The sequence below is a fragment of the Dipodomys spectabilis genome, unplaced genomic scaffold (assembly GCF_019054845.1).
Source record: "Dipodomys spectabilis isolate Male_0828 unplaced genomic scaffold, ASM1905484v1 ptg000154l, whole genome shotgun sequence".
Classification (NCBI taxonomy): domain Eukaryota; kingdom Metazoa; phylum Chordata; class Mammalia; order Rodentia; family Heteromyidae; genus Dipodomys; species Dipodomys spectabilis.
In genome coordinates, this window is record NW_024870831.1 from 3,901,274 (window position 1) to 3,919,946 (window position 18,673).

Sequence of the window (18,673 nt, forward strand, 5' to 3'; positions counted from 1 at the left end):
AATAAAATATAGAGTAGAATAAAATCAAAAGAGGTTTGTTAATTATACTAAAAAAAAATTGTAACCCATAAACTAAATGCTCTAGTAGGATGGCATGGGAAAATTAGCTCTAGAAACATTATCTGACAAGGGAAGAGCTTCTGTGGTGATTGGAGACCAAAGCTGCACAAAGACCTTTTTTTGGGGGGGAGAAGAGGGAGTCCGGTCATGGAGCCTAAACTCTGGGCCTGAGCACTGTCCCTCAGTTCTTCAGCTCAAGGCTAGAGCTCTACCACTTGAGCCACAGTGCCACTTCCAGCTTTTTTCTTTTTTGCTTATTTGGTGCTGAGGAATCGAACCCAGGGCCTCAGTCATGCAAGGCAAGCACTCTACCACTGAACCACCTTCCCAGCCCCTGCACAAAGACCTTAGAAGGTTTGAACATTGGCAAGTGAGTTAACTAAAAACTCAGACGAAGAGCTGGGAAGGTGGTTTAGCAGTAGAGTGCTTGTCTTGCATGCATGAACCCCTGGGTTCAAAATCTCAGCACCATGTAAGCAGAAAAAGCACTGTGGCTCAAGTGGTAGAGAGATACCCTTAAGCTGAAGAGCTGAGGGACAGTGTCCCGGCCCAAATTTCAGGCCTCACAACCGACAAATCCAAGAACAAAGAAAAGAAAAAAGAAAAAATAATATGGGCACCGGTGGCTCACACATGTAATCCTAGCTACTCTGAAGGCTAAGATCTGAGGATGGTCATTCAAAGCTAGGCAAGGCAGGTAAATTCTGTGATACTCTTATCTCCAATAAACCACTCAGAAAACTGGAAGTGGTGTTGTGGCTCAAGTGGTAGAGGACTAGCCTTGAGCTGAAGAGCTGAGGGACAGCACCCAGGCAAAGAGTTCAGTTCCAAGACCGACCAAAAAACAAAACAAAACAAAACAAACAAACAAAAAAAAAAAAACAAAGGCAAGCTACACCTAAAGCGTTTTCTACCAAGAGGGAGGAAGGGTTTCCTACCAAGAGGGAAGGAGATTTGGGCGTTTCTATCTAACAAGAATGCAAGTTTCCCTTCTAGTGGGCAGGGGCATTGCCTTCTAGTAATGAGGGTGCTAATGAAAAAATTGGTCAAAATATGATTCAGTTTCATAATGGCCAGATAAATGTCTAATGTTTGACTTGTGAAAACATCCTACTTGGGGAAATCCAAACACTCTTAATGCCCTTAACGTGATCATGCTTAGTTCCAGGGCCTCAATGGACCCTCTACTTAATCTTATGATATGATTGCAAATTCCATCTTGGAGCAGACACTCTGTGTATGTCTTCCAATTTTGAGTTTACCCAGATTCAAATTGAGACTGAATAAGTGAGGAAATACTAGGGTGATTCTGTCCACATACGGAGTACTGCTATTACTGTGTTGCAGGGAGGCCACACAAGAGGTTCTATTTGTGCTGTCATAGAGCCCAGACCCCATGTGCATGAAATTCATGATAGGTCAGCAAAATGTGATCCTAGACAACTTGGAACACCTTGTTTCTCTTCTCAGAAGCAAGAGTTTATTTCAAAAACCCCTGAAACTGATCAGCTCCATTCTTTCTAGGTCAACTACCTGGGGAAAATTGAACATTTCTTGGAAACTTATCTGGATGTAGTGAAGATGAGCAGTAAGTACAAATCATAGCCAGGGGAAATGTCTGGTGGTATTCCAGGAGACCACTATTGGAGATGTTACTGGCCAACTGGAGTGGAATATGTGCTTTGGTTCCATTGGCCAATCCATACCTGACCATTCTCAACACCTTAAATTAAGTAAGAAGAGACTTCTTAGCTAGTGGGTCATTCAAACTTCATATTTGCAAATACAAACTACATATTTACAAATTTCATATTTACTTAGGAGCTTAAAGAGCTTCAAGCTAGAAACCAGAAATAGCAGCTTAAATTAGTTTTATTCTGTTGATCTCCACAATCTATGATCTCTATAATCGAATTATTCCAATAGGTGCTTTTATTTATCAGCAGGATTTGTTTATTGGAAATGCCACCATGGTAGGATTGAATGGGAAAAATTTGGTCTAAATATAGTACTTGAACAGATAAGATGTGATAAGTGAAATGAACCCCACCATAGGGGCACAAGTGGTTTTTGTCATTTCTTGTTATTGTTTCTAACATATTTATAATGTTCCATGTGATTTTTGTTTCTTTGTATTCTGTCCCCCCAAAAAACAGCATAACCCCTGTTTCCAATGTTTTTGATGTTGGTGCCCTCCATCTTGTATATACACTTCTCTAGTTTGGGGAGGAAAGGGAAAAAACAGAATACTTAAATGGGAATACAGGTTGACCCATTGTAACAATGAGATGCACAGGACACTGTTGAAAACCAAACTTTACAATTTAGGTGAGGTTCGGGGGGAGTGTATAGGGTAGTTTTGAAGCTAAGAGGTTAGGGATGGTAGGGGACATATAAAGGAGGAGGTAACAATGCTTGATAGAAAATGTATGCTTTACTTTGCTCATGTAACTAACCCTCTGTACAGTATTTTTACAATAAATATATAAAAATAAAAGATTAAATATACTTCAAAGGTAATCTGTGTGGTGGTTGGAAGCCAATGATACAGAAAAACTTACAAGGATTGAATAATGGAAACAAATTACCTAAAAACTGAAATGATCCTGAGTATAATCCTAAATGCTCAGTTGACTGAATTTTGTGTTTGAAGCCAACCCAGACAGGAAAGATGAGACTTTTATTTCCAATAAAGGTGCAAAAAAAGATACTACTGGAGTTGTGGCTAAAGTGGTAGCCTTGAGTAAAACTACTCTGGGACAATGCCCACAGCATGAGATCAAACCCAAGACCAGCTCCCAGTCACTTATAAAAAAGGTTGTGTGTCTGTGTGTGGTAGCAGATTCTTTTACAAGTTTGATGATAGAACAAGCATTTCAACAATGAGTCATGGTGTCAATATTTACCTCTTTAGTAACTGTTTTCATAGTAATGTGTGCTTTATCTCTTCTTTAACAGGTTTTTTTTTCTGTGACTGACTGTAAAACTGCCTTAATCAAACCCTTTTTTAAATCAAAATATCTTATTGGATACTGCTGAATAGGAAAGTCAATGATTATTGTTTGGAAGAAAAGAAAGCAAAATCAGATGGGAGAATTCTAGAAGTTAAATCTTGAAGTGCTTGACTGATATAAGCATTGCCCTTTTAAAGGTAGTCAAAACCTTACCAATGCTATTTTAGAGAAGTGCTAGGGGCTAGAGGCATGGCAAGAGTAGTAGAACAACAGCTGGGTAAAAGTTGTTTATTTTTCATATGGCCAGGTGTTCAGATTTGGTTGATTATTAAAGCTTTTGACTAGTTTAAAAGGAGTCAAAAGTTTGAGCCATCATAAAAGATGATACCAAAGCTCAAATTCATGGGAACCAGTGGTGGGCTGCCTATCCAGTGTGCTTATTCAACTTCGACATGCGACAGCATGCCTTCTGCAGGAGTAAATTTTGCCTTGCTGAGATGGTGTTTGTAGAATACCTTAATTGCCCCCGGTTTTTCCAACACAGATCTTCTGTGCCATTCATGAGGGATCTTAGGAACCCCTCATAGGAGACACATCCAGCCGCCCTGTTGAGCCAACCTCCTGGATGGCCTAAACATGCCATCCTTGGTAGCTGATAATGGAACTAGGTATAAAGTTAATCTGCGAAATAACTAAGAGCCACAAACAGGAACCCTCAGACGCAAGCAACCTCATGCATTGGCCTTGGTAGAAAAAAATGAAACTATGTATCCTGTTTTGGTACTTGTGTCTTTGTAGGGATGGTGTATGAGAGAAGTGTCTTAGATTCAGGCTCTTAAATTCTTTCTGTCTAAGAGTCTTGATCTGCAAATTCATTTGTCCAGTTAGGAAGAGTGAAAAGTTGGAGATGGAGTCATCTCTGAGAAAAATCTCTAATAATGGAGTTGAGAAAAGGGAGGAACAAGAAACACAGACTGAAGGGCAAAGTGTACCAAAAAATCTTACTCCCATTACAGCATGTCTCTGTGATTTAAGAATTGTAAACCTAGGAATCCCAAGAAAATTGGAGCTAAAAAGCCTCTCTCATACATTGTAGGGAAAGATATGAAAATATGTGTTAAGGCTGATTTTTATTTTTGAGCTCTAATTTTAATGTTCATTTGGTAAACTAAATCCTCTATATTCCTGTCTCTGTGTAAATACCCATCAACATGAAATATAAAGTGATTTTGTTTAAAAAAATGACTCAGAAGAAATTATAAACGCAAAAACAATCTTCACAGAAGCAAACTCTCAGAGATATTTCATGACTTTGACAAGGATAAGGTGGTGAAGTTAGTATAAATTTAGAAGTATGACAATGCACAAAAACATAAAAAAGATACTCATATATTTCATTATATAACCCAAAGCAGAAAGCAAATGTTGTTTAGATGATTTTTTAAAACCCAGTCTCTCAGGTACTGGGAAGGTGGCTCAATGGTAGAGTGCCTGCCTTGCATGCATTAGGCCTTGGGTTTGATTTCTCAGCATCACATAAGCAGAAAAAGATGGAAGTGGTGCTGTGGCTCAAGTGGTATCACTAGCCTTGAGCTGAGGGACAGCACCAGGCCCCAGAGTTCAAACCCCATGACCAACAAAATAAAAATAAAAAACAAAACAAAACACAGTCTCTCACTTTTGTGCCCTCAACTCTGTAAAAACTCTGCTTCAGCCTAGGGCTAATATTTTAGGTGAGGACATACATTAACACTCTTGAATCAGACTCCACTTGATCATTTTTTAAATACATATTTTGTTCTAAGTTTCCTCTTTATAAATTCACATACACATATAAAAAATGGTGTGGCCATCCCGGTAACCTTCTCAAAGTACTTCCTAATGACAACTAACAAAAAGTTGTATTATATTACAACAAGGAAAACAATGCTAAAAATAAAGAAAACCAATTATGAAATATTAATGAATAATAAAATAAAAAACAAAACAATTACCAGTGTTTTCAGTATTTGAAGTGTACTACAAATTAGATTTTATTATTGTCATATTTCTTTACATTTAACACTGGCTAAGATTATGATGTTCCACAAGAATTTTATAGGCTATGAGTAGTGTTTAAAGACACCCACTAAGATTACTATTTGTAGTTCATCTCATAATTTTTATATGGCTTATATCATCATTTGTTCCTCATTAACATATGAAGTAAGGAAGGCCTACAGTTTTAACAGAAACTGTGTAGTTAACATAGTCAACTCTTTATTCTGCTCCTTTACACAAAGACTTTGCAACTTCTCATTACTAAAGTTTCTATAAAATCTGAAATGTACATACTTAGTAGTACTTATCTGCTACCATAAATCTTAAATACTTTATAGAAAAGTATTATGACCTGCCAAACAGTCCCAATTTTGGCATATATAAGCAAATTCCCAAAATTAAATATATTGAAAACATTAAAACTTTTAACAAACCTTAACACTTGCTGCAGTGTTCATTATGGCAGGTCCCTTTTATAGAATAATTGAATTCCTCCTCCTACACATCTCTTGAACAACAAATATCTGGAATTATTTTGTTTTTGACATGTCAATCTTGACTTTATACTTAAATGTGTACTTATATACATGGTTCTAAAATTTCACGAAAATTCTTTTAAACTTACTTTTTGTTGAATTGTCTAGTTAAAGAAAATCAATTACAATTTATATATAAAAATGTTCTGTGCACAATTCTGCATCACATACACTAACATTGGAATGATACAGAGAAGATTAGCATGGCCACTGCGCAAGGATGACAGGCAAATTCCTGAAGCATTCCATCGCCCAATTTTTTAGGAAATGGAAAGACTTGGAAAAAAATTATTAATTGAAGTAAGCCAAGTCCAAAGAAACTTAGGTCCGATGGTTTCTCTAATTTTCAATAACTAATGTATGTCTAGGATAAGCAGAAAAGGCCAAAAGTTATGTGTATATGACCAGATAAGATTATGTTAAGGGAAATGAAACCCATGTTAGGGACACAAGTGTTTTTTTTTTTTTTCCTTGCTATTGTTTCTCATGTACTTGTAACGTGCAGTGTGTTTTTTTTGTTTCTTTGTATGTTCCTCCCCCATGCTATAACACCTGTTTTCACTGTATTTGAAGTTGGTGCGCCTACATCTTGTATATACTCTCCTCTAATTTGCTGAGGGGAAAGAAAAAAAATGATTAAATAGGGATACAGGTATACCCATTGTAACAATGAGATGCACAAGACACTATGTTGTAAAGTGAACTTTACAATTGAGGAGGGGAAAGGGAGGAGGTTAATGGACTTGTGGAGGTGGGAGGGAACGGATGTAGGGGAACAATAAAGGAGGAGGTAACAATGCTTGTTAGGGAATGTACTCATTACCTTGCTCATGTAAGTGTTACCCCTATGTACAGTATTTTTACAATAAGAACGTATAAAAATGTTCTGAGATGGAAGAGTTTATTTCCTTTATTTTACTCATATAATATCGTTAGCAAAGGAATTCATGCAAAACTCCGATATGAAGGCATTTTGAATACATATGTGGGTGAATGCACACATGTGCTCAAGTACTTGAATGTGTGTTGACGTGCTCAGTGTTTGAAATCAGGGCTTCAAGGTCTTGCTGGGCCTTTTTTCTCTAGATTGATGAGCTACTAAATGAGCTACATCTCCATTCTGGGCCCTATGCTAGTTCATTAAAATTTTTGAAAAATAATCTCCTGAATTTATTTTGCCCTGATTGGCATCCAACTGCTATCCACAGATCTCAGGCTCCTGAGTAGATATCCAGAGTAGTTAGGATTACAGGTGTGACAAACCAGCAAAAGCTTTCAGAATAACGTTAAAAGTAGAAGAAAATTTACTTCAGAGGGCATGTTTTAGCATCTCCAATTTTAAAGCATTTTGGAGTGATTATTTATGATTTTTTTTTCTTTTTGGATACTTATAAAACAGTAGGTGATGATATTTGAAAGTTTTAGTACTTTTTAAAAAGGATACTGGAATTGTGGGACAGAAGAAATTTGCCTCTCTTTAGACCTCAATGTATTAGCTCAGTTCTGTGCATGACAACCCAGTGTCACCAACACAATCTGTATTGAAGACAAATGTGATAGAAAACAATCACCATGGGCAATATTTAGGATGCTATTATTTTTTGGACAATATGAATATTGAATTGAGAGTGTAATAGAATGGAGAGATTTTATCTACCTTTTGTGTATTGCTGAAAGACTTTCGGAAACTTTGATTCATTTCTTTCCCCACTGTGTGTGTCTTTAGGCCGTGCACTTACTGCATTTAATTACAATTTTTCCCAACACTAAAATGGTAATAACATTAACATTATAGCAAATGTTATCTTAACAATTAAGGGAATAAAACTTGTGAAATACTTAAAATAAACTTCTAGGAATGAGCTTTGAGTTTAGCCAGCAATCTTTTATAAATACTAAGCAGAATGTCATAAGTAGTACAGAAACCATTACATGTAGTGAGCAACTAGAAGTAATATCTATTGATCATGCTCTGCTTCCAAGGAAGCCAGGTGGATAACTTCTCATGCTGTAAATCAAACTGGTTATGTTATGTCTTGATAGTGTAAAAATATCAGGGACAGAATGATGAAGGAATATTTTAGACTGAGGTGAAATCCATATGAAAATGTGCAAAACTGATAAAACATAAAAGTATCTGAGCAGTATTTTGTGTTTTACAACATTTAAGTTACATCGCAAAGATAAAGAAGTCATAGAAGAATAAATTCTTTTTTGTTGTCCTATCATAGCTCCTTAAAAGGATGAACTCTTTCCTCATTCTTATACAGGCTTCATCGGATGAGAGGAACTGTAGATTTTTTTTTGTTGTTGTTTGCTTCCTTCCATTTGTTCTGCAGTTTGAAATCTGAGCTACTTGAGACTGAAAGAAACCAAGGGAAATTAGACAAACAGGCTTTGGAAAGAACAATCAATGTAAAATAAATAAACTACAGCCTTGTAACAGGTCTAACTAAATTGAGTTATATAGTGTCAATTTTTAACAGAAAATGATGTAAGCAATACCATGTTATTGAAAACTGAAAAATGTTAGGAGTTGCTTCATTTTTTTTCTTTTCTACTACCTTGAATTAATTATTGATCTGATTTAGAGAGATTAAAGATGAGATTAACAAGAACCTGGATTAAAAATGGTCAAAAGTTCTGAATAGACATGTACTCCATAAGCCCTGAAAATTGCCTGTGGGTTTACAAAGTTGTGTTTAATACAACTTCTATGCTGCCATAATGCTTTTTGAGCAGAAGTCATTAGAGAAACATAATTCAAAATTACTATGAAACAACTTCATAACTATTATAACTCATCAAAAAATCAATGGAACCAGTTATGGTGGTAAAGGCTTGTAATTCCAAGCATTTAGGAGGTTGGATTTAAGTCTAAGGCCAGTCTAGGGTACTGCAGATAGTAAAAACCTGCCCTTTATTACCTTTGAATAAACGGTAATAATGTTGGTGCGAGTGTGGAGAAAAGGAAATTTTCTACACTATTGGTCAAAAAACAGTTTAGTATTCTCGTTGTAGAAAGTAGTATGCAAGTTTCTAAAGAAATACAAAGTTGAGATATCATCTGATCCACCAACCATGTGATTATTTCTCTCTGCGTACCTCATAAATATATCTGTAGTTCATTGTTATTCACATTATTCACAAGAGCAGCCAAGATATAAGTCAATGTTGAGTGTTCAACTACAGACTAATAAAGCAAATGTGATACATGCACAAATATCTTTTTCTGTTTCATCCTTAAAATAACAAGAGACTGCTCCCATTAGCCACAACTTACAATGACCTGAAAGATGTATTCGAAATGAATAAAAATGTTGTGTTCTGATCTTTGAAAACACACACACACACACACACACACACACACACAAAACTCAAATATTAAGACAGATTTTTTTTTAAAGTAAAGCAAAGTGGAAATTCTGGGGCATTTAGTTCACAATGTAGAAGATATTAGATATACAGTATGAGGTATAGAGTTGAAATGTACAACATGAGGATACAGTGGACAACAGTGGCCTTACATAGGAATGAAGCTAAGTAAGTAGGAGTTGTTCTTCATAGTAGGGGTTGCTCTTTTAGTTGTTCTTCTTTTAGTAATTGAAAAGATGAATGTAATTCTTTCAATATACCTGTCTGCTTGCAGAAATGATAACAAACAATATTGTAATAATGTTGCATACTCAACATAGAACAAACTGTCAAATTAAAATACATGAGATTATCCTTGATGTAAACTAATTATTACAAATAAGGGAAACCATGGGAACTATGTTTCTTTAAGTCTGGTTTATTTCACTTAATATGTTTTTTTCCAAGACCTTCCATTTCCTTACAAATGAGGTGGAATCTTTCTTTCTGATGGAAGCATGATACGTGTGTCTATGTGTGTATGTAAGTGTGTGTGTCTCATATTCTTGATCCATTCATCTACTGAGGGGCTTCAGAGTTGATTCCACATCTTAGCTATGGTAAATATTACTGTGATAACCATAATTGTGCTGGTAGCTTTAGTGTGGCCTTGTTTGTGATCATCTGGTTAAATGCCCAGAAGTGGGATTACTGGTGCATAGGAGCATTATTGTGTACATCAAGGATAATCTTAGTAGATGAGTAGAATAACTCAATAGCTATGTACATATGACCGTATAGGGTGATTCTAAGTGAAATGAACTCCAAGACATGTTCTTTGTTGTTGTTGTTCTTAATGAACTACATGATTTATTTTTATCCTTTTGTGTTTTCCCCACCTACGGTTTATCCCCTTTAGTCACTGTATTTGATTTTGATTCCCTGGGTATTGTAAATATGTTGATCTGAACTGGGGAAGGGGAAGGAAAAAAACCAAAATAGTGAGACAAAGGACAAAGGGGGAACCTATGCAACAGTGATACTCACAAAACAATAGGTTGGAAACGATGTTGGGAGGTACATTGGGAGGGAAGAGGGAGAAAAATGGGTAAAGGGGTAACAAGTTAGAAAAGAAATTAATTCTTTACGTTAATTATGTAACTATAACCCCTCTGTACATTACCTTGACAATAAAATTTAAATACAAAATAAAATAAAATATATGAGAGCAGCAATACAGTCAGTGGGACTAGGGGAAATTCTGTACTATACAAAGAAAAGTAGAACAGCTATGGAGAGCAACAATTTGACTTTAACGTAAGAGTAATAAACTAGCATACAGATTTTCAGCCTCATGTCAGTCACTAAAAAGGGAAAACAAAATGCATAATTAGCAAACCAATAGAGATAAAATAGAAAACTAAACAATTGAGGTGAAGGGGTGACTTGGATCAAGTATAACAAATGACACAATTAGAAAACAATAACAAGGTGGTAAGTTTAAAAAACATAGGGCTGGGAAGGTGGCTCAGTGGTAGAGTGCTTGCCTTGCATGCTCGAGGCCCTGGGTTCGATTCCTCAGCACCACATAAGCAAAAAGAAAAAAACCGGAAGTGGCGCTGTGGCTCAAGTGGTAGAACGCTAGCCTTGAGCTGAAGAGCTGAGGGACAGCGCCCAGGCCCAGAGTTCAGGCCCCACAACTGGACCCAAAAATAATAATAATAATAAACATTACCCATAATTCTATTAAATGTTGTTTACATCACAATTTGTTAGAACTATAATTCAAATCACAGTTTAATAGTATGTCATTTTAATAATAGTTTACCTATTATTGATTACTTCATATTCAATGTTTAATATATAGTTTTATTTTCTGCAGATATAGAAAAGAAAAAGTGAAACTAATATTAATAAATTAATGTAATAATTCAAAATGTATCCTACACTTAGCACTCTTCTTAACATGAAAAAATAAATTATTGCACATGACTCCTGGTATTAGGTGGAAGGGTTCAGCATTGTAGTAAAATTCACACCACACAATACAGGAGGGTATTACTCCTCTAATCTAGCTTAAATTGTGGAAATTTGAATTTTACATGCATTTTTAATTCCTGTCTAAGTGACATCTAAAACATATACAATCATATACACGAGGAGTATTTCAGATAATACTTAAAAATCACATTCATTAATTAAATTTTTATTATTTTGTACCAAATAAATATTTAAAGAGAGACTGGATTTCTGAGTAGATGATGGTGTATATGTGCCAGATTATTCATATTGAGGCTTATTTTATATTTCTGACATTGTTTCTACAGTCAGATTTAATTTCCATAAAGGGTTAAGTGCATTATATAGGATATATGAAAGTAAACTGAATGTTTATTCCAGTAATCCTTTGCCACTTGTCTAATCCCAATATAATTCATCCATGTGTTTAAAGTAATGAAAATAACAACAGATAAAAGAAAGATAAATCAGTCTGTAGTAGACAAGTATTTTCACCTTTATTTTCACAGTTGGTCCTCTTTTACACTACAGAATATTCTTGGGAAAATGTGCTCCAGGCTGGCCACAACTGCAGAATATTATGGTTTGATGTATCATAAGAGAAGGAAGGAAGGGGACCTTCCTTCCAAAAGTCTGCTCCATGGGATGTGATCTGCTTCATGGTGCTGAATTGGAAATGAACATTTTTCACTCTCAACCTTGAAAAGCCATCTTGATAGACCATTTCTATAAGTGGTTACAGAGGATTATTATTGGCTTTGCAAGGATGCCACATTGCCTCATTTTGAGACAATTAACAGAAATTTAGTCAGCTGTTTCTTTGTATCTTTAGGAGAAAAACCTATTGACTCTAGGTCAGGGGATCATTGGGACCCAGAGAAGCTACCATCTTGAATAGTAATCCTAGACCTCTAAAACAAACAAAAAAAACACACAAAACAAACAAACAAACAAAAACTCCAGTAAGCACAGCCAGTCAGGTCTGCTATCACAGCCTACATGAAGTCAGGCAAGAAACAGAAGCTGAAAGTCATTTTGCTGATAAATAATATATTTTTTATGAGGCAGACTGAAATGAGACTCCAGAGAGAGGGTCAGAAAGACTGAACAGAGACACTAAAATTGATCACACAAAGATTAGAAAGTAGAGTTCCTTGTAGAACAAATAAATCATAGATTAGAAAGTAGAATTCCTTGTAGAACAAATAAATCATAGAAAGCCTATGCATGTAAAAACAAGACAGATCTTAGTCAGATTAGTAAGGGTCTGTCAAGTCTGTTAATTTATTTAAAAAACCAACTGATTTGCTGATTCTTTCTATGTTTTATTTTGTCTTTATTTAGTTATTTCTGATTTAATTTTTTTATTTGTTTCTGTCTATTGTTTTGGGTTTGGGCTTCTTCCTGTTTTCAAGGAGCTTGAGCTACATAAGTAAAATATTCATTTGAGATTTCCCCAATTACTTGATGTAGGCACACAGAGCTATAAATTTTCATGTAAGTACTTCAAATATCAGAGTAGCTGGTATTTTGTGTGTTCATTTTTGTTAAATTATAGAAACTTTCAGATTTCCATTATAATCCCTTCAGTGTTGCACTGGTCATTCAGCAACTTTTTGTTCAGTCTTCATTGGTTTGACAATTTTTTTGCTTTAGCTGTTTAATACTAAGTTTATTCTGTTATGGTCGGACAAGAAATTGGAATTCAATTAATTTTTCTTTCAATTTGGACAGAATTTCTATGTGACATAGGATATGTTCTATTTTGAAGAATCTTCCATGAGCTGCTGCGAAGAATGTATAGTCTGACATTGAATGTATATCCTGTAGATGTCTGTAAGGGATAGGTGGTCAATGTAGTGATTTAGGTCTACAGTTTCTTGGTTGATTTTTTTCCTGCATAACCAATCCATGGAAGGGAATGAGGTGTTGAGATGTCTTTTTAGGTTAAGTAGTATTTGGTTGACGAAGTGGGATGCTGCAGTATTCAGGGCATTGATATTTAGACTTGTTATATCCTCCTAATGGAGAGTTGCTTTTATCAATATATAATGTCTCTTCCTACTAATTTTAATTTGAGTTCTATTTTACCTTATGTTAGTAATTCTGCTGTGGACTGTTTATGGTCTCCATTTGCTAGAAAATTTTCTTTCAGCCTTTTAGTTTGAGTGTGTGTTTGTTTTTGTCAATAAAATGTGTCTCTTTTAGATACTATATGGATGCATATTGTTTTTTGATACTAATCTCTAATCTATGTCTTCTATTGGGAAATTTAAGTCCATTGATATTGAGAGTTAAGACTGAGAAATATCTGATAAATCCTGCTATGTTATACACCTGCTGTTAGGAGCTGTGCCTCATCTACTCTTAATATATTTACCTTGTTCTGTAGTAGGGAGCATTTTATATAACCAGTTCCTCTTCCTCTTCTTCCTTATCTTCTCTATGTAGGAAATATTTGATTAACTTCAATCCTGCTGATTTGGTGGAAATACGTTGTTTCAAATTTTCTTTGTCATGAAATATGTTTATATATCCTTTAGATGTAAAGGAGAGTTTGGCTTGGGACCATATTCACGGTTGGTAGTTGTTTACCTTTAATGTTTGTCATATATAATGCCAGGCTCTCCTTTTTACCATATCAGCTAAGAAATCTGTATTTATTCTGACTGTATATCCTTTATAAATAATTAATCTTTTCTCTATGGCAGCTTTAAGAATCCTTCCCTTGATCGTTAATGATCCTCTAATTGATTATGATCTGGTGGTGGATTGTTCAGTTCTAAAATTCTGTTTGGTTTCTAAATACTTCTCTTCTCTGCATGAGCCTATCTCGTTGGATGTTTGGCATGTTCTCTGCTAGAATTCTGTAATATGCTTCCTATTCATTTATTTTCTTGCTCTTCTCCTTCTTGATACCTATTTCCCTGAAATTTGATCTTCTAACTGAGTCTTGAAGTTCTGTCAAGATCATTTCTTATTTCTTGGAGTTTTTCTAAATGACTATCTCCTCTTTCCTATTAGGCCTATTCTGTCTTTGACCCTGAGATTATCTTCTATGTCATCTTTTTACTGTGGAGACATTCTACTTTGTTTTTGATTTCCCTGTCTTCTAATTGGTCATTTTTAGGGGTTCTATCCCTTTATTAATGCTTTGTTTTAGGTCTTGTATGGACTTTCTGTACATTTTTTCTTTGGTTGGGGAGTTGCAAGGGCTGTTTTCTTAGCTGTGTCTTCTCTTATATCTTTTAACTAGGCATCCATTTTATTCCTGGACTCCTTTGTATTCTCAGAATTTATTTATCTTTCTGTTTGTAGTCTCCGTGAATTATTTTTCTAATGATTGGTTGGTCTCATCTTGTTCACAAATTTTCTTGTAGAGGTTTTCTAACTTTCCATTAATCACATTTTTCAGCCGTATATGTAATGTATTTTGGTAACTATCTTCTAGATCCTTGATTGTCTGTTCTAATGCCTGGTTATTTACTGTGTGAATTATACTACCTTGACATCACTTTTCTTGTATTTTTCTGATTTGTTCTGTGCATTTGGAGGTTTTCTTTTTGGGGGATCTATGATCTTAATAGGTGAATCTCTATGTTCTTGGTTGATTTTGAGGTGTTGGTTTGGTCTTCTGTTGTGATTTGCTTTTCTGGAATTAAGTTTTTGTTTTGACAATTAAGTGTACGAGTAGAGACCAGTTGTGGTGAGATGTTGTGATTTTCATACTTGTGGTTCCAGTGACAGTTCGGACTGTCCAGTGGTATGGTGAATTGTCTCTCTGTATGGATGTGGCTTTCTTTAATGTACATTTCTGTTCTTGCTTTTTCCCATGTTACCCTTTTATTTTCACACTGCAAATGTACTTTTGAATATGTTGGCCAACACAGTCACAGGAGTCACCTGCCTGGCTGGACACCTTTTCATAGATTTCTGTTTTCTTGTGAAGACAGTATAAAATCTTCTTTTGAATTGTATATTATAGCTGACTTGGTGTGACCATCTAGAAGAGGAGTCCTTGCTAGGACTCTAAATCTCTATTTTATCAAAGAGAGCTAGAATAAACTTCTGTTGATCTTCTGCCATTGTTTTTCCTCTTCCTCAGATTTATTTTTTATATTGTGGACTTTTTCACATAATTTAGGATTTCTGATTGTTGTATCAGGTTATTTTTGTTTTTCTGTTTGTGTTACTTTGAAGTAGTGATTTCAGGCTTGTATTAAGAGACAGTAAAGTATGGAATGTGTGTTAATTGAAGGAAAGAGAGCAAATATTTTAACTTATTTACTACACAAGTAAATTAATATTAACCAAAGTTAATTAATTACTGATTTACATTTCTGAGGATGAGTATAGTACTCTTCGATATATTGGAGGAAAAGACTTTAGACTCATGACAACTGAAGACTTAGATTGAAATTACTGGCTAAACTTTCTTTTTCAGGAAAGCAAAAGCTCCATTTCTTTCATATTTGCATTATAAAATCATAATAGCTGCATGTTGAATTGTTTTCCTCTGCTATTTTCTATTCCATTCTTCATCCATTAACTATCTAGGGCTTTGAATGACCAATTCCTTAAATACCTATATTGCTTATATTGTGATATAAATCTCAGTAATATAAATATGAATTTATCTTTGAGTCTCATCTTGAGCTACATTCATATGAAATTTATGCAGTCTTAAGCAAGAAACCTTTTTTTACTCTTTTCTATGTTTTAATCAATAAATCCATTCCCCTTAGAAATAAGCTCTCATCTTTTATATTGCTCCAGTAAACATTATGTTTTTGTAGTACTTTTACTGAAGTACATATAAAGATTGGAATAGGAAGACACTTTCCCGATTATCACCTTAAACAAAATTCTTGGGGACTATTTTATATATAAAAATTTAAAAGTGCAATGCACATGTTCATAAATGAATAAGATCATGTTTAACTTAATCAGACACAAGAACCACCACATCAAGAATCAATTTACTTAAAGTCACCAAAATATTGTGTTCATGAATATCACTCATTTTTAGAATATGATTAGTCAATACAAAGTTTATATTATATTTGATATATACATTGCCCCATTTGTTAGGAAATGGAAAGGCTTGGAAAAAATTATATTAATTGAAGTAAACCAAGCCCAAAGAAACATAGGTCCCATTGTTCCCCTTATTTGCAATATCTAGTATATGTATGAGTCAAGCAGAAAATGTCAGATAATGTGATGTTAGGAAAATGAACCCTTAGTATGTATTTAAATTTTTTTCTTTCATGCATTTGTTTCTAACTCATTTATAAGATTATTTCTTTGTAGCTTTGTATGTCCATTCCCCACAGTATAACCCCTGCCTTCACTATATTTGAAGTCAGTATAATTTGTGGAGGAGATGGGGAAAAATAAGTCGTTTAAGGATACAGGTGGACCCGTTGCAACAATGAGAAGTACAAGTTGTCATGTCAAAAACGAACTTTACAACTTTGGTGCCGGGGGGGAGGGTTGGGGGAGGCAGGGGGGAGGCTGGGAAGGGATGTGAAGGGTTAACAAAGGAGGAGGCTACAATGCTTGATAAGAAATGTACTTATTATCTTGCCCATGTAATTGTAACCCCTCTGTACAGTATGTTCACAAAAAATAAAAAAATAAAAGTAAATAAAACAGTTTATATTATATTTGAAATTTACAAAATAAAAATTACACTCAAATTTGCTCTGAATATCCTGTTTCCAGGAATATATTTATTCAGCAAACAGAGAAACAAAACATAAGGGTTCGTCACATAGAATAAAATATGTAGTAGCAGACTGTCTCAAGATTTAAGTACATGCAAATCATGTGAATTATTCAAAGATAGTATAAACATTCACAAAAGGATTTGTGATCAGAAGTGATAGGTAAGCAAAGTAACTGGAAACCTCTATATATAAATTGACCTTTCAATAAAGGATGAGAAGTATTCAATAAATGGGCCTATAGAAGATGATTCTGTATCTCTAACATACATACAGTATTCTACATTTTCCCACATACTCAGATTCTCTTACCTCAGTTCCTGATCAATATTCTTCTGCTTTCATGATGTCAATTCCTACTAAAATAACAAGGTTTATTTTTTTTTTTGGTTTCTAGATCCAATACATTTTATTATTTTGGAACAGTAGTATGAATTCATGGAGTTTGGCTTGAATGTAAAGTTTGAGGATATTGTATTCAGACTACTGTTAATCGGCCTGAAGCATACAAAGAAACACAGGATACTAAGAACAAGGGACTTGATCTCAGGGAAACATACAGGTCCAGTCAATCAACTATAATTACAAAGGAATGGAATTGATCTCTGATGTGTCTGGGTTGCAGCTCTGTGTGTGTGTGTGAGAGAGAGAGAGAGAGAGAGAGAGTGTGTGTGTGTGTGTGTGTGAGGCAGAGAGAGAGAGAGAGAGAGAGAACGAGAGAGAGAGAGAGAGTGGCTTCCATATTTACAGTCCATAGAGCATTACTTCTTAGGGAGCAGGTGCTCATATCAGAGCTCTGATAAAACTGTCATCACTTTTTACTGTGAAAAAAACTTGCTTAATCTCTATTTAAAAGGGAAAAATGAACTAACATCTTACATGATTGTTTTGACAATTAATTCGTATATTGAAGGCCAAAGGGAGGAATTGGAGATCAGTATAATTTTTTCCTCTCTTCTGAATATTACACAGCAATAGCTGTGATTTTCAGGAGTCTCCTGCCATCTAGTGACAGCTGAATTACTAATATGCTTAATAATATGAAACATATGAGAGAGAAAGATATCAGCCCACAAGCCCAAAAATCTAGTGATAAGATTGAACTTTAGAGCTGGGTTGCCACATGTTTTAGGAATGTAATTCCTTCATATGAACTTCAAATATTGTGGCATTCCTTGTCTGATTAAATGGTAAGAATGTACTGTAGAAACAAGAATTCCTGTTCAGTCAAGTAGAAAGTGCTCATGATCCCATCCTCACGTTGCAAAATTCCATTCCATATACTTCAGCACCAAATCCTTCCCTGTGGGAGACAGGAAAAAAATAATTTTGATTGAATATTAAATTACACAAATTAGTGTGTACAGGCATGATTTGTATAATTACAGAAGTTAGTAATAAATGTAAGTAGGGATCATGTCACAAATAAAAAATATAATTAAAATCAAATCACAGCATTTTGTGCAGGAAAATATACATTAGATTAGTTGCAGAATTTCTATTTTGAGATATACTTTATATTAAACTATAATGCACTTTACCTAAGGATTGAGACATTTTATTGAAAAATATATTTCTTAGGGATATTTTTGCTGCATAATGGACCCATTGCAACAATGAGATGTACAAGACGTTATATCAAAAAATGAACTTTTCAACTTTGGCTGGGGAGCGGGTGGAGATGGGAAGGGATGGGAAGGGGAAACAAAGGAGGAGGCAAAAATGCTAGATAAGAAGTGAACTCATTAAATTGCCCATGTAATTTTAACCCCTCCGTACGGTATTTTCACAATTAAAATAATAATGATAAAAATATTTAGGTTCAAAATGCAAGTAAAATTTAGACTTTCATGATGAGCAAGAGATAGGATAAATGTGAAATAGAGGCTTGCTATTAACATTATAATTCGGTCATATGTAGTTATAGGATTAGGAAAGGTATTGCAATTAGAGTTGGGCTTAGGATGAGAAAAAGATGTAA

General features: G+C 34.7%; 1 pseudogene; it reads left to right on the top strand.

Annotated features, from left to right (window-relative positions):
• The first annotated feature begins 5,738 nt into the window (after nucleotides 1-5,738).
• Nucleotides 5,739-5,851, top strand: LOC122118507 (annotated as a pseudogene).
• Nucleotides 5,852-18,673: the final 12,822 nt, after the last annotated feature.